The sequence below is a fragment of the Rhipicephalus sanguineus genome, chromosome 6 (genome assembly GCF_013339695.2).
Source record: "Rhipicephalus sanguineus isolate Rsan-2018 chromosome 6, BIME_Rsan_1.4, whole genome shotgun sequence".
Lineage (NCBI taxonomy): Eukaryota > Metazoa > Arthropoda > Arachnida > Ixodida > Ixodidae > Rhipicephalus > Rhipicephalus sanguineus.
In genome coordinates, this window is record NC_051181.1 from 2,489,681 (window position 1) to 2,511,884 (window position 22,204).

At 48.0% G+C, this 22,204-nt stretch overlaps 1 protein-coding gene across 1 annotated transcript in view; it reads left to right on the top strand.

Moving 5' to 3' along the window:
* LOC119395570 (sphingomyelin phosphodiesterase) overlaps window positions 1-22,204 on the top strand; it is a 661,730-nt gene that overhangs the window by 333,940 nt on the left and 305,586 nt on the right. The window lies entirely within an intron of this gene.

A 22,204-nucleotide genomic window follows, 5' to 3' on the forward strand; every position in this document is an offset into this window, starting at 1 on the left:
TTATGCTAACTACTTCAGCTACCAGAAGGGTTTAATCTGTTCACTCAGATTAGTCGTCGGGGTGAAGATGTGCCATTGGGATCAACGTAGGTGCGTCCCCATCAAACGATGCGATAGCCATCAAAAACCAATAGACATTGTGCAAGCTCTCATTTATCAATGAACAATGATTATGTATCACTTATTTTATCAAGCTTCACTGGTCACGCACTTTCACAGAGCGTAACGGCCACCGATGTTTTTCCATCTGTATATGCAGTATGTAACAGGTATTGTCCACAATACCGATTGTCACTGGTAGAAAAAAATAAGGTATAAAAACCGTTAATATCTTTTATTACGTTGCATCCAGGCGTGATATGAAAGAGCACGAAAGCAAAAGGCCAGTAATTATATTTTACAGCACAAGAAGGCACATCGCGAACACGAAGACCAATCGTAGTAGAACAGCGCCGGCGAAAACAACAGACCAGACGAGGAGAAGGACACGTAACACAAGGCGCACTAACAACTGAAAGTTTATTCGGTATCTGCAGAGAATAAATACTGCCTTCACATGAATAAACAGAAGAAAGAAGGTTACAAAAGCTATGACACTGTATCACGTGGTCACTCCTACTGTGCGTGCAAAACGGTTCCTGAAAGAAATCTGACATCCTTCTCTGAAAGCAAAACAGAAGGCATGCTGACACGAGATTCCCCGAGCTTTTTAATCTCTAGGGCTTCAACAACCTCCCTTGTTAACCTGTCAGCTGACTTGTACATGACGCCAGTGCTTTCAAATCGAGGTGCGCAACCGCAGTCTCTGCAATGGATACCTAGATGCCCCGATACCACTTTCGTTGTGTTGTACTTGTGCTCTTTTAATCTATCATTTAGGCATCTTCCTGTTTGGCCTATGTATGACGCACCGCAAGACAAAGGGATTGTGTAAACCACATTATCGGTGCACTGTACAAACCTGTCGCGATGCTTCTTAGTGCACACAGGTGTCTTACTTTCTGCGTTAACCGCCCGACACATTTTTGCCAGCTTGTCGGGTGCGGTAAACACCACCTTTACTCCCGCCCTTTCCGCCACTTTCTTCAAGTTGTGCGAAACGGAATGTACGTAAGGAATAGCGGAGACATTCTTTGTACCGCACAATTGTGCTGCTGCACGGTTGGCGTTAGCGCCTTGGTTCTTCACTTTTAGCATCTTTTCTGCAACGCTAGACAGAATTGCTCGCGGGTACCCCGCGTCTGTTAGACGACGAACCTGGTCGTCGAAACTACTTCGCAGCCGGTGAATGCATGATTTCTTTAGGGCATTGTCAAAGGATGAATAAACGATGCTACGCTTGACTAGCTTAGAATGCGAAGAATGAAACAACAAAACAGGTTTTTTAGCTCTTGGCTGGAAAGCCCAGCAGACGTGACGAGGTGAAAAATGAAGCCCTAAATCGAGGAAACGTAAAAAACTATCAACCGGAAGCTCGTGAGTCAAAACTAAAGGTGCCAAGCACTGACGAAAAAGTGCAAGTATATCAGAAGATTGCTTTTGCAAGTCTTCCTCGTCACAATCTAGAACAATTAAAAAGTCGTCCACGAATCTAAAAACACGTAACACATGAGTGGGTGTCAGGCGCTGCTGCAACAGTCTGTCTAATTTCGCTAAAAAGATGTCACTTAGTATCGGAGCTATGCATGAACCTATGCACACACCATCTTTTGTAAACAGATGTCCCCTTTCCATTCTACATAAGTAGAACCAAGGTAGGTTCTTAGCAGCTCCAGGAACGAGCCTACTGCTATACCGGAAGCATTTTGGAATGAAACCGCCCCGTAGCTGTCAATGCATTCCGCTACGCTAGTAAGAAGAGCATCTTGTGGTATCGCGTAGTACAGGTCTTTTATGTCAATTGAAAAAGCATTCAGTTGTCTAGTCTCATTTTCTGCTAGAAAGCACACAACCTGCTCAGAATTCTTTACTTTGAAGGGATCATCAATCATCAATTGGTCTAAGTTCTGCTGCAGGTACAAAGACAAACATTTCTGCCATGCTCTGTTTTCTGACACAATTACACGAACTCCGGTTTATGGGTCTTCGCTGCAAAAAACACATCAAGACTTAGCGTCTTGTTTGACTCAATGGCAGTCGACAGCTTTGCGAGATTTAGTTTTCTACATAATTGTGAGGCTTTTGTTCTTATCTTACTCAGGCTAACTTCACTGACCTGCTTAAATGTTGAAGCCAACGCTTCGGACGCCTTCGAATGGTACACGGACTTAGGCATCACGGCAAAACCGCCTTCCTTGTCCGCAGGTAGCAGTGAGAGCGCATGTTCTTTCAGGTAGGAGACAGTCTTACGCACCGGAAAGTTCCTTTCGGAAGAATCACAACGGATTAGCACATCAACACCTTCGGCTGCACATCTTTCTTGCTCGGCTTCGGGCGCACGTCTCTTTTTCAATTGCTTTTTCAATTGACATAAAACACCTGTACTACGCGATACCACAAGATGCTCTTCTTACTAGCGTAGCGGAATGCATTGACAGCTACGGGGCGGTTTCATTCCAAAATGCTTCCGGTATAGCAGTAGGCTCGTTCCTGGAGCTGCTAAGAACCTACCTTGGTTCTACTTATGTAGAATGGAAAGGGGACATCTGTTTACAAAAAGATGGTGTGTGCATAGGTTCATGCATAGCTCCGATACTAAGTGACATCTTTTTAGCGAAATTAGACAGACTGTTGCAGCAGCGCCTGACACCCACTCATGTGTTACGTGTTTTTAGATTCGTGGACGACTTTTTAATTGTTCTAGATTGTGACGAGGAAGACTTGCAAAAGCAATCTTCTGATATACTTGCACTTTTTCGTCAGTGCTTGGCACCTTTAGTTTTGACTCACGAGCTTCCGGTTGATAGTTTTTTACGTTTCCTCGATTTAGGGCTTCATTTTTCACCTCGTAACGTCTGCTGGGCTTTCCAGCCAAGAGCTAAAAAACCTGTTTTGTTGTTTCATTCTTCGCATTCTAAGCTAGTGAAGCGTAGCATCGTTTATTCATCCTTTGACAATGCCCTAAAGAAATCATGCATTCACCGGCTGCGAAGTAGTTTCGACGACCAGGTTCGTCGTCTAACAGACGCGGGGTACCCGCGAGCAATTCTGTCTAGCGTTGCAGAAAAGATGCTAAAAGTGAAGAACCAAGGCGCTAACGCCAACCGTGCAGCAGCACAATTGTGCGGTACAAGGAATGTCTCCGCTATTCCTTACGTACATTCCGTTTCGCACAACTTGAAGAAAGTGGCGGAAAGGGCGGGAGTAAAGGTGGTGTTTACCGCACCCGACAAGCTGGCAAAAATGTGTCGGGCGGTTAACGCAGAAAGTAAGACACCTGTGTGCACTAAGAAGCATCGCGACAGGTTTGTACAGTGCACCGATAATGTGGTTTACACAATCCCTTTGTCTTGCGGTGCGTCATACATAGGCCAAACAGGAAGATGCCTAAATGATAGATTAAAAGAGCACAAGTACAACACAACGAAAGTGGTATCGGGGCATCTAGGTATCCATTGCAGAGACTGTGGTTGCGCACCTCGATTTGAAAGCACTGGCGTCATGTACAAGTCAGCTGACAGGTTAACAAGGGAGGTTGTTGAAGCCCTAGAGATTAAAAAGCTCGGGGAATCTTGTGTCAGCATGCCTTCTGTTTTGCTTTCAGAGAAGGATGTCAGATTTCTTTCAGGAACCGTTTTGCACGCACAGTAGGAGTGACCACGTGATACAGTGTCATAGCTTTTGTAACCTTCTTTCTTCTGTTTATTCATGTGAAGGCAGTATTTATTCTCTGCAGATACCGAATAAACTTTCAGTTGTTAGTGCGCCTTGTGTTACGTGTCCTTCTCCTCGTCTGGTCTGTTGTTTTCGCCGGCGCTGTTCTACTACGATTATGAACCAACTAGCCCAAAAGTACATTTTGACGAAGACCAAAAGTTCTTGTTGCTCTAAATCAGGATTTTCCAGAAGCTTCGTTAACAAATCAGTCTTGTCTAATTCACAAATCACTTAACATTTTTTGAAATTAATCATTATATCAGACAACAAAAGCACTTCCACATAGGCTTTCAAGCGCAAATAAGGAAAAGCCCCGCCACGGTGGTCTAGTGGGTATGGCGCTCGACTGCTGACCCGAAGGTCGCGGGATCGAATCCCGGCCGCGGCGGCTGCATTTTCGGTGAAGGCGAAAATGTTTGAGGCCCGTGTACCTAGATTAAGGTGCACGTTAAATAACCCCTGGTGGTCGAAATTTCCGGAGCCTTCCACTACGGCGTCTCTCATAATCATATGGTGGTTTCGGGACGTTAAACCCCAGATATTATTATTAAATAAGGAAGCTTTTCCGTGGCGGCGAATACAATATTTTTGGGCACTCTCTGTCAACATATTCTTTTGCACTTATGGCACAGAACGTGATAACCATAACAACTTTTTGCTGACACCGATAACACTAACGCACTTGTGACATAGAACATGATAACCATTACAACCTTTTGCTGGCAATCGTTGTCAACATGACATTAAACACGTGTGAGTCACGACAGAACATAACCATAACGTTCAGCTGGAAATCCATGGCAACTGAGATTTCACGCTTGTGACCATAGGTCGGCAAAAAAAAAACCGGAGCTTACTTACTCAAGAAAAATATTTTGCTCCGAGAGCTCACTGTGACTCAGACTCACCAAATTTCTCTCATCCGGAGTACCTAAACCTTTTCTCGACGAGACTCACTCGAGCTCAAATTTTTTTAATTAAATAGAACAAAAATAACATGAGAAGGTAGGCTACATTATTTATTTATTTATTATTTATTAAATATACTTTCAAGGCCCGAAGGCACTACAGAAAGGAGTGGGGAAAACAATTACAAGTGCAGTTAACAAAAAAGAAAAAAAAGAAATAAGTTACAGGGCATCTTGCACGGCGAGCTTGAAATCTTTTTCGTCCGTTATGCAGGCGATGGAGGCCGGAAGGTAGTTCCAGGCTGCGCTTGTCCTAGGAACAAACGAGTCATTGCACAATCCGGTGCGACAGGATGGTAGGCCCACCTTATAGCGATGATCGGTCCTCGGTGAAATGAAACGAGGTGGATGAAATAGGGCGTCCTTCAAATAGCTGTTGTAATGATAGATTTTGTGAAAAAGGTTAAGGCGAGACAATGTGCGGCGCAACGAAAGGTCAGGCAAGTTTAGGGTGTTCTTCATGGATGTGACACTGGAATGACGTGAATAATTCGATAAGATGAAACGCGCTGCGCGATTTTGAATGGCTTCGAGAGTTTGAATGAGAATGGCATGAGTTGAGTCCCACATGGCGCATGCGCACTCTAATTTTGATCTTACCAATGTTTTGTACAGTGTTAGCTTGATGGACGATGGGGCAGAGGAAAAATTTCGACGCAGATAACGAAGCATGCGGTTAGCATTGTCACTCACATATTCTACGTGCATATTCCATGAAAGATTAGAAGATATATGAACACCAAGATATTTATAATTTTCAACAGATGGTAACGGAATGTTATTGAGGGAGTATGTACGCGAACAGTGGGTAGTAGTGTGGCGTGAAACTCGCATGCTCTTACATTTAGTAATATTAAGTGTCATGAGCCATTTCTTGCACCATTCATATATTGCATCTAGATCGCGTTGGAGGTTAAGATGATCGGCATGGCTAGTAATCTTTTGGTAAACTACGTAGTCATCTGCGAATAGTCGGACTGTTGAGGAAGAAACACAAGAAGGAAGATCATTAATATAAATTAGGAAAAACAGTGGGCTTAAACGGACCCTTGTGGTACACCAGAGGTTACAGCGGAATTAGGTGAACAAATATTGTTAGCTGTCACATACTGGCTACGGTTAGAGAGAAATTCTTTAATCAATGCAAGTACGTTGGGGTCAATATTGAGCTGATTAAGTTTGAAAATAAGTAGTTCATGTGAGACGGTGTCGAACGCTTTAGCGAAATCTAAGTATATGCAGTCAGTATCAAGTTCAAGATCTGCGTTAATAAATATGTCGTTAGTAAAACACAGCAACTGCGTTTCGCACGAAACTGCTTTACGGAATCCATGCTGATAAATACTAAAGAAGGAATTAGACTCAAGGAAATCTATAAGGTGCGAGTGTATTACATGTTCCACTATCCGGCTATCTCCCCAACACGAAGAAAGAGGCCATAAGAAGAAAAATGGAAGCAAGCAAAAGATAGAAAAAGAAAAACAATCAGCTGAACTACGTACATTGCAACATGTGTCGTACAACTTAGCACTTGCACAGTCCAAGGGCAGAGTCTAGCACATAGACGGCTGTGTCACATGACACCTCGAATGCAGTCCACACAGCCAGTCTCCCACACAAGGACATATGACATGACTATAAAGTATTCTAAAAAATCAGACCATCTCTCGCTAAAGGGGATTATGAGGCGATGCGTAGCAGTGTTTCGGCATGTAGAGCCCGCGTTCCAGAGGGGGAGTGGTGAGGGGGAAAAGGGGAGAAGGGAAGTCGAGAGGGGGTGGGGGAAAGGAAGGAAGAGCGGGAGGGAGAGAGGTAGTGGAAAGGTGGGTGGGAAAGTGGAGAGGAGAGGGGGAGAGGAAGTGGAGAGTGGGAGGGAAAGTGGGAGGGGAGAGGGGAAGTGGAGAGGTAGAGGGGATGGGGGAGAGGGGAAGTAGAGAGGATGTGCGCATGCGCAGCAAGGGTGGTCACGCCGCACACCAACGTCACGAGAACATACTCCGTTTAAAAGCTCCGCTGGAGAGGCGGTCTGCGTGGCGGTCGCGAGAACTAGTGGCGCTGCAGTCACGTCTAGCTCCCGCGGCTGGCGGCTCGCGCTTGTGATCGGCGCCGGCGACGTACGAGCGCACGTGGGTTACAGCTACGTCTGCGCTTTGTTCGCTCGTCATTTTTGCGACTGTTCTTGACCAGGCTTAGCGTCTTGTACGAAGACACGTGCATGATATACGAAGTGTAACGGGGACAATGTCTTATTCCGTGCCTTATTCGCGCCTTAAACTTCAAATATGTTAAACCAACAAGCTCAGTCTGCCATTCTTGCATCGTATATTTCTAGTTCATCGGGCTCTCTTCTAAGTGTTTCCAATCCCAGCACCACAGTTGCGTGGCGCTCCATGTGTGTGTTCCTTAGCTTCGTCCGTGTCTTATTCGCGCCTTAAACTTCAAATATTTTGGCCCAAGGAAGTCACGGCAACGCTGACAAACGACCGGACTGCCCCGAAGAGGTCAACCTTGTGCGAAACGACAAAACATGCACAAAATGTGGCTACGCGTTTCACAAGAATCAGTACTGCCGAGCAGAAGGCAAAAAAATGCCCCCACCTCCCCGAAGGGAATCGTGAGGAAATGCGAATGCATTTCTTGCGCCGAGAGTACACGGCGTAGTAATTTTAATGGCCTAAAGGTGGACACATCGACGCGCTCAAGTGTCTCCCTTTTGGGCGCCTCTTTCAACGAACGCTTCCAACGTGCGTTCGTAATCACCTCAGGGTTGTTGCCACCGCCTTCAATGCAGCACAAACGCGTTTAGAACGTGCTGTTTTCAGGCTGTGCCAAGGCAGCACAAACGCTACAAACGCGTTTCAAACGTACTGCATTGAGGCGGTGGCGCAGGGAGGAGAGAGAGCGAACGGCGAGAGAAGGAGCGGAGAAGCACTGCGCCTACCCTCTCCTACACTCTGTCCACACACGAGGGAGCTCCGCCGAGCTCCTACGATCCGACCGCCCTCACACGCCAGAGCGCGCTCCTCCTCTCCACTCACTCTCCGCTACTCCGCCCGCACCACCTGCTCCGGTGGCTAGGGGCGAGGATAAGCGCGCGCGCCCGCAGCTGTTGCTATGGGAGAGGGAGTGAGAGCGGAGAGGCGCGCGGACAACGCCGGATGCCTTACATAGCCTGACTAAGAAATGCATTCGCATTTAAAAATGCAAGCAGTGCGGGAAACGCAACCACTTTGCGAGCGTCTGTCGGTCAAAGAAGCCGAGCAAGAGGAACGCGACACAGACGAAGACTCTAAAAGTTGACAGGCTAGAGTGCGAAGAAAACTACCTTCCTAATGCTGTCTCGCCGACCCACACGCAAAAGAGTGGAGTTTGGAAGGCCGAGATTGAGATTGAGGGCAAGTCAGTGCTCTGCAACTTAGACACCGGAGCGAACTGTTCAGTGATTTCGCTCAAGCAACTGAAAGCAGTTACAAGCACGCAACCGGAATCAAGCAACACATTGCTTAACACATTTTTTTGGACAGAAGAAAAAAGCAATAGGCAGAGTGACCCTGCAAGCTACAAGCAAACACGGATCTGCTCAGGCACATTTTTTCGTTGTGCAAGAACGCGTGCCAACAACTCTCAGCGGTGAAGTGTCTCAGAAGCTAGGACTCATCCGACTTGTGGCCACGCTCACAACGGCAGAGAGCCAACTTTATGAAGTGGCAAGACCATTCGCTGATACATTCAAAGGCCTCGGTGAGCTACGTGGTGTGGTTTACCACATGAACCTGCACAAGGGATTTCAAGGCGTAGTCAAGACCGCCCGCAGCGTTGCACTAGCTCTCCGTGAAAAGGTCAAGGCCGAATTAGACAGAATGGAAGCAAATGGAGTTCTCGCGCCTGTCACTGAACCGACTGAATGGACAAGTCGAATGGTAGCTGTGCTAAAGAAAGACAAGATAAGGATATGCTTGGATCCTGTCGACCTTAAGAAGGCACTCAAACGAGAGCACCACCACATGCCGACGCTTGAGGACGTCGTGACCAAAATAGACTCTGCCAAGTACTTCTCTACGTTGGACGCTGCAACAGATTTTGGCAAATCCAACTTGACAAGCCCAGTTCATACTTATGCACCATGAGCACGCCATACGGAAGATACAGATTTCTGCGGATGCCATATGCAATTTTCACAGCACCTGAAGTCTTCCAGAAAGCAATACATCAAGTACTTCAAGGTCTTTATGGCGTCGACGTAGTCATGGATGACATACTGGTATTGGGGTTCAACCAAGAAGGAGCACGACAGACGCCTGCGAAATGTCTTGCAGCGGTGCAAGGAAGTAAATCTCAAGCTTAACGAGGCCAAGTGTCACTTCCGCAAAACCGGAGTACGCTATCAGGGGCGTAGCCAAGGGGGGGGGGGTCAAAACCCCCGAAATTTTTCAGTTTTGCTTGCGTATATATACACGCGCACATACAAACAAACGCACGAATATACATGAAGTATGGTTGAACCCCCCCCCCCGAAAAAAAAAATCACAGCATATCCACGGAGTGAATGATGATGAGTGGGCGAAGCTGCGGAGGTTCATCGGTAAACCGTGAATCTTCCGTGAATTCTGCCCAGTACATCATCACCGACGTGAGATCGGGCGCGTTTATACTAAAGGTTCGATGAGTTATGACGACTTGCAGCTCACTTTAATTTTACATGTACGCTGTGAATTTTCATTGTTTAGAAAACCATTGCTTTAGAAAACATCTGGCGTCTTTCGTTAAGCAGCTGGCGTCTTTTCGTTTTGCTTTAGAAACATCTGGCGTTCTTTCGTTTTGCTTTTACAAAACATCTGGCGTCTTTCGTTGGTTTATTTCATCAATCAACGGCGTTTTGAACAAAATTTTTATTGTTTAATCACGCACAGGAGAAATCTCACCAGGCACTACCTTGGAGGTAAAGAATGGCTGCTAATGGGAATGAGAGAAAGAAGTCGGCTTTTAGCTAACACTTACACTTCTACTAACGTTTCCTACTGGAACATGCCAATGGCTGCTAATGGGGAATGAGAGACAGAAGAATTCGGCTTTTAGTTAACGCGCACGCTGCGAATTTTTTATTGTTCAACAACGCACAGGAAAAATCTCCCACCGGCACCACCTTGGAGGTCAAAGCGTAGGACTGGTTACGCACTACGACTACTACGACTACGACTACGAGGGACGAACGGGTGCCGCCTTAAGGAGCTTCGCCCCTAAAAATTTCTGGCCACGCCCCTGTACGCTATCTAGGGTTCAGGCTGACCGACCAAGGACTCTCAATTGACCCGAAAACAGCAGAAGCGATCCTCGCAGTTCAAGTCCCAGAGAACACCAAGCAACTAAAGACATTCCTGGGAATGCTAAACTTTGTTGCCAGATTTATCCCGAACATGTCGGAGATAAGTGCACCACTGCGTGACTTACCGAAGAAAGACAACGCATCGATGTGGACAGACGCGCAGCAACAAAGCTTTGAAAGCCTGCGAAAAGCCTTGTCACAAGCACCAGTCCTGGCATACTACGACAAGACACAGCCCATCGTGCTACAGGCAGATGCCAGCCAACATGGAGTAGGAGGAGTCATCCTGCAGAACGGACACCCCTTGGCTTAGTCTTCTCGCTCACTAACAGAAGCACAAGAGAAGTATGCACAAATATAAAAGGGGATGTTAGCCATTGTACGTGGATGCTCCAGATTTCACGACTATGTCTTTGCACAGCCAAGCATCTCGGTGGAAAGTGACCACCGCCCACTCGAGGCGATCTTCAAGAAACCACTCCACCAGTGTCCACTAAGTCTACAAAGGATGCGACTGACACTCCAGAAGTATTCCCTTCGGATAATATACAAACCAGGAAACGAGATGTTTACAGCAGACGCCTTGTCTCGGTTTCCGTCAAAAGAGAAGGTGCCGGAAGAAGAATACTTCCAACTAAATGTCGTACAAGAATTGTCAGTCTCCACCGAAAAACTGCAGGAGATCAAACGTGAGACAAATCAAGACACTAACCTTTGTACCTTGAAGAAATATGCGAGTACCACATGGCCAGAGGACAGAAGGTCAATCCCTGAACAAATCCGAGTTTACTGGCCGTACCGTGACGAGATCCATGTCGAAGAAGATATCCCCTTCCCATCCAACCGACTGATCCTTCCCAGCAGCATGAGGAACGATGTCCTACACCTCCTACATGCAGCCCATGGAGGCGTAGAAAAGATGAAGCAACCTGCCAGAGATGTCATGCTTTGGCCTGGTATGTCAGCCGACATTCAAGAGAAAAGAGATCGATGTGCACTCTGCAGGCAACATAAGCCCAGGAACCAACGACTGCCGATGCTGAGCCACGAAGTTCCCGAACTGCCCTGGCAAACAGTTGGCATCGATTTTTTCTACCACGAGGGAGAGGAATATGGGATCGTTGTCGACTTCTACTTGGTTTAGTTTGAGATTCGACGCTTAAAGCACACGACTGCTGAAGCCGTCATTGTATTCTGCCAAGTAGTCTTCGCTACTCACGGTCTTCCTCGGAAGCTCATCAGCGACAATGGGCCACCGTTTAACAGCCACAAGTTTGCTGAATACATGAATCAGTGTGACATCGAGCACACCACATCAAGTCCGTACTATCCACGTTCCAATGGGATGGCGGAACGAGCCGTCCAAGAGGCGAAGAAACTTCTCAGCAAGACTGACTACGGGAGAGCGGGGTTTTACAACGCCCTACTAGAATGGAGAAACTCGCCAAGGGACAAGTTGCTGCAATCGCCAGTTCAGCGCCTGATGGGAAGAAGAACAAGGACACAGCTGCCTGTGCACACCAAGCTTCTAGAGCCTAAGACAGTGTCTCCCAAGTAGGTGACGGCAAGACTGAAGGAGATCCGCCAGCGACAGAAGACGTACAACAGAGGTACAAGAGACCTAGCACGTCTACATCCTGGGTCAGAGGTCACAGTGTTCAACGGCCGCAATTCCGAGTGGCACCCAGCGATTGTAGTCTCCGAAGACCCAACACCGATATCGTACATCGTGGCCAACGAAGATGGGGAAGAGTTCCGCCGCAACCGTGAGCATATCCGAGCCCACAGCTCAACAGCAACGACATCACCAAAGCCCCCGGAACCACGACCCCAACCACTAAGGCGAAGTACAAGAAAGCGCCAAAAGCCACGACGATTTGTTGGAGAGTACTGAAGCAAGTCGTCTTCTTTCAGGAAAGGAAAGGAGATGTGGCCTGTGGCGTCGCTGCGTGCGTCACCGACCTCGCTAGCGCCACTAGCGCCATTCCCCTTCCTCGGCCATACACTGAGTGAATAAATGTTCTTTTGTTGTCAGCTATCAACGCGTCCTGTTTGTCTGCGCGCTGGCTCGCTCAGCGTCTCACAATCGGAAACATCCATACTACGTGAGTTGTTTCTACAGCGTCTTCCACCTACCGTGCGAATGGCTCTTGTTCCAGCTCTGGATAAGACTGTCAGAGCTGGCAGAAATGGCCGATGACATGATGGACACTACTCCGGCAGTCATAAACGCTGCCCACATATCTCCGGTTTCCAAAGCAGATTCCCTTCGAAAAACGGTAAAAGATATCGCAGCTGAAGTCGCCAACTTACGTCGGCAATTGCTGAGAATTCGCGACTTTTCTCACGTTGCCTGCTCAGCAACGGCCCCTCCACCAGCCTGAGCACCGCTTTTCATCTCAGAACACATGCTACTATCACCGGCATGTTCGTGCCGCGGCTCGCAGATGTGTGCCATCCCGCTCATGGCGCATGGGAAACGCTCAGGCCGATCGTCAATAACAGCGGCGGGCGATCAAGGCCAAGCATCCAGCCGCCTCTTCCACATCACCGATAAAACCACAGGTCTTCGCTTGCTGGTGGACACTGGAGCAGACGTCAGCATAATTCCGGCGTCCAAAACGGACCGGCGTCTCCGCGAGAAGTCAACTCCTTTACAGGCGATCAATTCTTCTGTCATTTAAACTTAGGGACAGAAGTGTCTGACCCTTGATCTCGGTCTCAAGAAGAAACTACAGTGGTTATTTTGGATAGCAGACGTACGCTACGCAATCTTAGGCGCCGATTTCTTAAGGCATTTTCATGTGCTCGTGGGTATGAACCGCTGTCGCCTGGTGGTTAGCTATACCGGCTTATCGGTCAATGGTTTTCTGTCACACGCTATGACCCTAAACCCCACCTTCGTGAAAATGCTTACGTCACCATATACAGCTCTGCTCAACGAGTTTCCGAAGATTACAACGCAGTCTCCAATGGATAAGACCCCCAAGCGCACTGTGACCCACTGCATCGTTACCACAGGCCCACCTATTCACTGCCACCCTCGCCGACTTGGCCCTGATAAACTTCGAATTGGTCGTAAAGAGTTCGAGCATATGTTACAGCTGCATCATTCGTCCATCATCAAGCTCGTGGTCGTCGGCGCTAGACATGGTTCCCAAGAACAATGACTGGTGGCGCTGTGGTGATTATCGGGCTCTCAATGCAGTCACCGTTCCAGATCGATACCCGTTACCCAATATTCAGGACTGCACTGCCTTTTTAACCGGCACAACAATATACTCGAGGATTGATCTCGTGAAAGATTATCATCAGATTCCCGTTGAGCCTTCTGACATTACAAAAACTGCAATAATTACCCCAATTGGGCTTCAAGAGTATTTACTTATGCCTTTCGGTTTGAGAAACGCAGCTGACATTTCAGCGTTTTATAGACGAAATCACAAGAGGCTTGCCGTTTTGTTTCGCCTATATAGACGATCTTCTCGTTGCCAGCAAGGACGCTGAAACGCACAAGGCACATCTACGTGAGCTTTTCATTCTACTGCGTGATCACGACCTTGTCGTCAATGTAGAAAAGTGTCAGTTTGAAGTCTCGGAGATAGCTTTCCTCGCACATCACATCACTAAAGATGGCATCACTGATACCTGACAAGGTTCAAGGTATCATCGACTACCCGCCTTCCAAGTCCATACGTAGTCTGCGACGTTCTCTCGGACTGGTCAATTTTTATCGCTGCTTCATCCCTACATGATCTACACTGCTGCAGCCTCTGGAAGCTCTACTATCGACTTCGAAAACCGAGTCAGCCGCACTTGCCTGGGACACGGTCGCGGATCAAGCTTTTGCCACCGTTAAGACAAAACTCGCCCAGGTGACCCTCCTGCACTACCCTGCTCCCACTAGAATCATGGTGGACGCTTCTTCAGAAGCAGTTGGAGCCGTTCTTCATCAATGGATCAATGGTGCATGGGCACTTCGTTTCTCTCAAGTTACACGACACTGAGCGCCGATACAGTACTTTCTGGCGGGAGCTCCTCGCGGCCTACCTTGCGGTGAGACATTTCATGTACTTCCTTGAAGGGCCACAATTTGCCATTCTTACCAACCACAAGCCACTTGTTTCGGCTTTATGTTCCTGCAGTGCCACGCACACTGCTAGAGAACTTCGACACCTTGCTTTCATTGCCAAATTCACCACAGACATGCGTTATGTAAAAGGCAGCTTTAACAATGCAGCGGACGCTCTCAGTCGTATTACCATCAATGCCACGACAGGCACCACCGACCTTTCATTGTCTTCGCTCGCGGAGGCACAGACATTAGACGATGAGCTTCCACGACTTCGATCCTCTACTTCCCTCCGACTGAAAGAAGTCAACTTTCCCGACGACGACGTTGCGCTCTGGTGCGACATTTCACACAACTGCACTCGTATCTATGTGCCTTCACATCTGCGTCTTGTTGTTTTTGACACCCTCCGCTCCATCTGCCATCCAGGGGTAAGAGCTACTCAAGAACTGGTCACTGATCGCTATGTCTGGCCGCACATACGCGCTAACATTCGTGATTGCGTTCGCACTTGCACAGCGTGTCAGCGTATCAAGGTACAACGGCACACCAAGCCTCCATGGGGAAAATTCCCTCTCCCTGATGCACGTTTCGACACCATTCATGTGGACATTGTCGCGCTTTAACCTCAATGTTGGGGATGTACAGATTTGCTTAGGTGTATTGACAGGTATTACGTGGCAGCAGAAAGCACAGGACCGGGTTGATTGGCGGAACATGGGAGAGGCCTTTGCCCTGCAGTGGGCGTAGACAGGCTGATGATGATGATTGACAGGTACACTAGGTGGCCTAAAGCAGCTCCAATGCCTGACATCACGGCAGAACCAGTTGCTCGTACCTTTCTTGCTACCTGGATTAGCCGTTTCGGTGTACCATCAACAGTGACTACTGATCGAGGCAGGCAGTTTGAGTCAGCGCTTTTCACCTCTGTCACATCTCTACTGGGTTGTGCGCGCATTCGCACAACTGCGTATCATCCAGCATCAAATGGCATTGTAGAGAGACTCCATCGTCATCTAAAAGCAGCACTCGCCTCGCAGCCTCACGCCGAAGATTGGGTATCTCACCTCCCCATCGTGCTTCTCGGCCTTCGTTCATCACTTCGGCCAGAACTTGCTTGCTCTGTAGCCGAGATGGTTTATGGCTGCACACTCCGTTTGCCTGGTGACCTCGTCAGCCCCGTTACTACGCAGTGTTTCGAATCCATCTTCTTTCGTCCAGCATCTGCGGATCTTCATGCAAGACTTGCGCCCATCACCAACTTCAGCTCACACTCAGAACGATGTTTTTCTACCGGCAAACCTACAGACATCTTAACACGTTTTTGATCGTGTTGATGCGTTTCGCAGTGCTCTTCAGCCTCGCTATGACAGTCCTTTCCCAGTCATCAAGCGTTCTGAACATCATTTTACAATCCTGCGTAATGGGCATGAAGACACAGTCAGCATTGAAATGATCAAGCCTGCACCTATTCTGACAAGCTGTGTTTGATTATTTTTCTTTCAAGTGCCCACGGCCACTTCTCTGCAGGGGGGGGGTCATCTGTGGCATACTTTTGTTCTTCTTCTGGCACGACACACTTGGGACATGAACTGGTAGTGGGTAGTCTACTGAGGAGAAAGAAGAAGTAGTTGGAACGGTACTAGAAATACAAGAAAAATACTCGTGCAATAATTATAAAATGTGAGTAAAAGTACGACATACAGTCGAATTTGATCGGGTCTGGTAAACTCAGCTGTCTGGTCGGATCCAAATTTCAGACTTTATTGTGATAGCACGTTTCTCCTTCCTTTTTTTTCCTTTGTCACTTTATTGCTCTTTATCTTAGTAATTTTATTTCTACTCCAGGGTAAACAATAATGTAATTATCATTAATAGACCCCAATACGTCTTCTTGGCTAATCCCCCTGAGTGGGTATGTGCCAATCTGGATAGGCTACAAACAAACAAACGATGGCGGAGATGCAATACCCCTTGAGGGTTTTCGCCGTACATGTACGGCAGAAGCTTCCTGGTACCAAAGGTGTTTCGTCGTACATGTACGGCATAGCGTTTATTTTTAAACGCGCGTCTTTTTCGATCATTTTTCTTGCCTTGCATGTGCTGCCACTTCGGGAATACGTGGAAGTTTTTTCATGTGCGGACGTCTCCCCGTTGTTGCTTTTTTTATGCTTCGCAAAACGGCGCGCTGCCTATCGCTTGCGCAGCAGAGCGCGCCCACGGAGTGGTTGGTTTCAAACGCGCGCCTTCTTCGATCATTTCTCTTGCTTGGAATGTGCTTCCACGCTTCGGGAATACGTGGATTTTTTTAATGCGCCGATGTCGCTCCGTCTTTTCATTTATTATTATTATTTTTTCCACAGCGGATCGGCGGCTTTCAATTGCGCATCAGAGCGCGCGCATGCGGTGCGGCTGGTTTCGGTTTCGTCCTTCGGGTGGTTTCCGCTTCTTGCGCCCGCAAAGCTGATGGCTGTTTGGTTTCTAATCTCTCAAAGGGTGACCGCTTGTTACTTTCTCGTTTATTGCTGTCCGGGGTGCGATTACATCTGTTTCCGTGCGGCACTAAATTACACAAACGACGCCGCCGTGATTGCGTTTCCTGTTGTGGGGTCTCGGAAAAACTAACCACGTCTTGTTGGCGATAAGACGAAGGAGAACTGCAGCTTTTTCACTCGTCTTGCTTTGCGGATGGGCGCACAACCATAGAGTTTTCTTCCGTGCGCTCACTGACGCAGTTCGCTTACGCTATGGAAGCGCGCGCTGGTTGCTCTGCTGCCGGTGAGTCGAGCAGCGATTCTTCCGATGCGGACTATTCCCTAAGTGCCGAATCAGAATCTGATTCATTGGATTTCAGTTTGTCAGACGAGGATAATGCATAATTTTTATTTATAAAAAAACTATCAAGTTTTTTTTAGGGTTTTGCTTCATTTAACTACGAATAAACAGTGCGTATAACACAACACAAATGACTTTTTTGCCACTTTACGGTCACGAAAAAAAAATTTTAGACAATTTTTTTCTCAAATATAAGCGTCTAAAGAATGTATTTCAGCAATAAAAAATTACACATTTTTGGACTGGATTTTGCGAAAAAATTCGACCTCAGAGGGTTACTAAACCGCGCTGTGTTTTCGGAACCGCGTTTCAGAGTGCTACATCCTGATTGCACTCTCATCGTGCAAATTAACTGGCCTGAGCACACTAGCAACGGCTGGTTGCCAAAGCCACTCTCCGAGGCAACGAGTAATTAATCACGACAATAACGATGCCGACTGCTAGCGTTGCGGTAGTCTCAGTGCAACGGGGGCTTCCACTGAGATATTGTTGGAGACTCTATGGTAAGTGAAATGCGGCGTGCGCGGTGATTCCATTTGCCGACAACGCAGTTATGTGACTCGCCTTTCGCGTCAGTGTGTGGACGTCTCCTCGCCAGCGTAGGGCTTCTTTCAAATGAACCAACGGCGGTTCTACGCCACCTCCTGCTTCGAGTGCACCGGCACTGACTAACGAAACGGCTGCAATAGGCGCCGCAGAAAGGCAATGACGTCGACGGGCGAACATCACACAAGTGGGAGCTTTGGTGCAGCGAGAGGCGCACCAGTGGGAAACGGAACGCCTTCGTGGGTTCACGGCTCGAACTACGAACCCCGGCTACTACATAGAAATAAAAAGGTGGTATTTGCAATAATTGTGACGAACCCTGCCAATACCCTGAATGGTTTACCTTTATGGAGGCAAAAACCTTAGGTGCCTCATTAAACAAGAAATGTTCACTGTCAGCGGCGACGCCAACGAGAGTGCTGCAAAATAACCATCACGTCGTCAGCGGCCGTGTAGGAACTCTGCCTCTGGCGATTACAGTGAAGAGACAGTTGACTATCTCTGACTTGTTTACGGACGTTGTTCGCATGCTCGCGCATGCGGTCATTAGCGCACCGCCCGTTTGGCCAACATAGTAACGCCCGCAAGAAAGAGGTATCTTATACGCAACACTATCACAACATTCAACATTCTTCTGGTGATGCTTCTTGCTACGTCTTTTCGTCTTGATCTCTCTATTTACTTGCTGACACAGGCAATAGAACGGTAAGGAACTGGGCGATTGACGGAACACAAGAAGAAGTAGTACACTTTTACATCCCACTTTTTGAAGAAACGAAAGTGCTGGGGCGTACCAGAGAAAAAATTGGCCGCGTATCTGCGTGCTTCGCTGCAAATGTCGTCTAAAGACGATAGAAGAGGCGCTGCATGAGATATAGACGCCATCTGGCAATACGTCGGGAAACATGAGTGCTGTGTTGCGGGCTGGTAGTCCCGGCGCAGCAGCAGGCGAAGACCGGCGGTGACCAATGCGACCGGCGGGGACGCCAGCCAGCCCGAATACGCGGTTTGGCGCGAAGCGCTGAAGCAGAAGAAACGTCCGCACTCAACGAGTACTCTCCACACACTCTTTTATTTACACGTCGCCTGGGTAAAACAGGAATGCCAGAGCGGCGCCCCATGGCATTAGTACAGTGCAATACAGAACCGAAACCGAAACACAACAATGAGCTCGTGCAGAGGGCACGGAGGAAGGCAAGTTTCAGAGCAGTCGCATTTTTAGCGCAGCTTAAGAAACTAGCGTCTTTAGAATTGCGTATGTATGCATTTTCTATTAAAGGAACACACCACTTAATACTTACCTAGTGATGCTGCGCCTCAGATATGCGTAATGTTTGCTTTTTCATCGACAATGTACACAAGTATGAACCTAGTCAGCCGTTCAAGATGGCTGGTCCATGGGCAAGAGGTTCAACTTTGGCCGAGTGGCTGAATCGAGGGACGTGCCGACAAACGGAAAGAGAGACAGACCAAAATTTCTCCGTTTAAGTATCCCAAGAAAGACTATCGTCTTTAAAAAGAGCACGTGATATTTTGGAAGCGGCAGTGATCTCGAGGCGTGGTCCTGATAAATGCATTAGTGAACCCTCCGTTTATCTGCATAAGAAAGAGTTGGCATTTTTAGCGTAGATAAAGGGCTTTTACTATGGTGTGTGATATTGTCCAGAGAGCTTGTGCGCATGTACGTTTTCTGAAGTGGAAGATTTATGCTTCAATAAATTTCAGTTGTTAGTCTGCGCTTGTCCTGTGTACTTCTTCTTGTGTACCGTCAATTGCGCAGTTCCTAACAGTTCTAATGTCATACCAACTAGCCCCACAACGCACTTTACTTGACACAGGCAACCAACCTTATTTCTGGCAGAAAACAACAACCTAACGCCTGCCCTGCTGACCACTTTCTAAAGATTATGTGCCACCTTGTGCACATAAGGAATGACCACTACTTTTTCCTGCGGGTGTATCACTGATCGAACAGCTTATGAGCACTTGCTTTTAAAACCAGACATGAGGCTTTCCGCGATGCTCGTCAAAAGCGTTCTTGGAAAACCTGCAAACTTCAGGCGTGCCACTTGAGTACGAAAACTCGCTTCAACTTGGTGGTCCCAAGACCTCTCAAGCGCCGCCTTCATGCAAGCCCTTGCAATACCGCGCTTGACACTTTCCTGTCCGATTGAGCATTTCTGGCCTCGGCGCAGGCTAATCATCATTTTTTCTTTTCTGTTTCCTTGATATTGTGGTGGAATTTATATATGCGGACTGGAAGAATAAAACAAATTTGGTTGTTAGTCCGCGCCGTGGTTTGTGTCCGTTCTTCGTCCCGTCTTTTAGCGTTGTGTTCTACTGTTAGACACAACAGTTGTTTACAAGTATGGACCAAAGCACTCTGACGCCGACTGCTTGTCTGTCGCCCCGTCGACCCGCCGGCACAGGACGACCAGGATCATGCCTGCTTCTTGAGGACCAAAAGTGCCGACTTCGCAGAACGACAGCGAGCCGACCCGGAAGTTAAGGACCTTGTGGAATACCTCGAGGGCAAGACCGACGTTGTTCCGTAGGTATTCATGCGAGGAGTAGCATTGTTTTTCTTATGAAATGGCCTTCTCCTAAAGAAAAAAAAACCCGCATTTCCCCGAAGGGGAGTATGAGGAAGTGCGAAGCACGGGGTGATGCTATGAGAGGGCGCGCGCGACTAAACTGCAGAGCCGAGCGAAGGAGACGGCAGCGAGAGAGCACGCGCCAGCCGACCCACGGAGGTCTGGCCGTTTTTAAGTGCAAAGCACTTTTACTGATGATGATGATGATGATGATGATGATGATCTGTCTTCCGAACTCGTTCCAAAGAACCCGCAACGCGTTCAACTTGTTGGCGGCGTTGCGCACGCCCGAGATGGGGCTCAGGTTGTTGTCGAACCACAGTCGATCGCACACCGCGCAGCTATATCCGAAGCTGCGGTCCAGGAAGTCTCGCTGGAAGCGCGCGTCCGGCCGACAGAATTCGAGGGCCCGCGCTCGCTCACGCATCGCGCGTCCCCGCGCCAGATCGGCTTCGGGGTGCTCGGCTCGCTTCGCACGCTTTCGTTCGGCGTCTCGCCGCCGGCCTTCATCACCACAGGCAATGCGCGGGGCGCGCGCAGTCACGGAGCGGAGGGCGGAGCGCGCGTAGTCACGTGGGGCGTGACGTCGCTGCGCCGTTGCTACTGACGCTCCTCCTCCTCTCCGCTCTCCGCGGCGTTGCTATGGGACGGCGGATTCAGGGTCGCTTATAAAGTGCATTCGCACTTAAAACTTCTCGCCACTTGGAGCCAACCACCTCCTCGTAGTACCTCCAGAATTACTTCAAGAGGCCCTGCAAGCTTTGCATGACGACCCGATGGCTGAACACCTTGGATTTTCTCACACGCTGACGAGGATGCAAGAAAGCGAGGTGCATTGGACTACGAAGTTCTCGGCGACGGCATTACGAGCTCGCACTGAGGCCATGCACGACTTGAAGTCGTTCGTGTGCACCTTAAGCTGTTTGATTGGCGCTAACGAACCCGACGACATTAGTATTTCCTGGCCTGATTCTTTTTGTCATGTTACCTTTTAAGCATCGAGCCGATGCTCCTTTCATACGGCGGCATTGCCATGCCCTTAGTTCTTTATTTCAATGTTACCATTACAAGTTTCCCGGCGCAGTCCCCACAGTAGTGTAGGGGAAGCTTCCCGATTGTCGTAGAATGTGATTGTGCACACGACGCGAGCAGTTGAGTCCTTGCTCAGACCAGCGATACCGCTTTAAGGTTGAGTAAGGCATGTACAAAAGCCGCCCCGATCAGACTACCGACGATTGTGTTCGACGCTATCGCCGTACTGAGTGTGTCACTTCTTTTTCTAGGCACATGTCCGCCTAATGAAGTGATTTAACACCCTCCGATGGTTCTAGTGGTTATGGTGTTGGGCTGTTATCCCGAAGGTAGCGGTGTCGAACCCCGGCCACGCCGGCATCGTTTCTATTGTGGAAAAATGCTAGAGGAGGAGGAGGAATAAAGTTTATTGTCAAGGCACGTTTTCTTAAATTTATGTGCGCGTTAAAGAACTCCAGGTGGTCAAATGTTACGACGTCCTCCACTACGGTGCTTCTCATAATCATATCGTGGCCTTGGGACGTAAACCCCAAAAATTTTTAAACTCTTTACCGCTTGCTTGCTCGAGTTTGTGTTATTCACCGTCATGACTGCGTGATAATTTATTGGCGCTTCTGAAACCTCGAAGGTTTTTTTTTTTTTAAAGCAGCACTATAACACCACTGTAACATAGCGCAGCATATTGCATAATCAACTTGCGATCATTGCAATCGGCTGAAAATTTTTATGTAATTATATAGGCTCAACGTTTCTCGTCAGGAGATCTATCTTGAGCTGTTGTCGGTACCAATTCCGCAGTTTTAAAAAATACTATTGCACCTTGTTAAATAATATTCCTTTAGTATGTGGAAACTTGAATTTGTTATAAAACTAATGCCTATTTTGTGCTCCACTGCGACAAGCAGGATCGTGTGAACCTTCATATATAAAGAACGCATGCGTGAGGGATAAGTGAACAAAATGAATAAACAAGGACATATATACTAATGAAGAAAAGGTGGAGTGAACACAACCATGA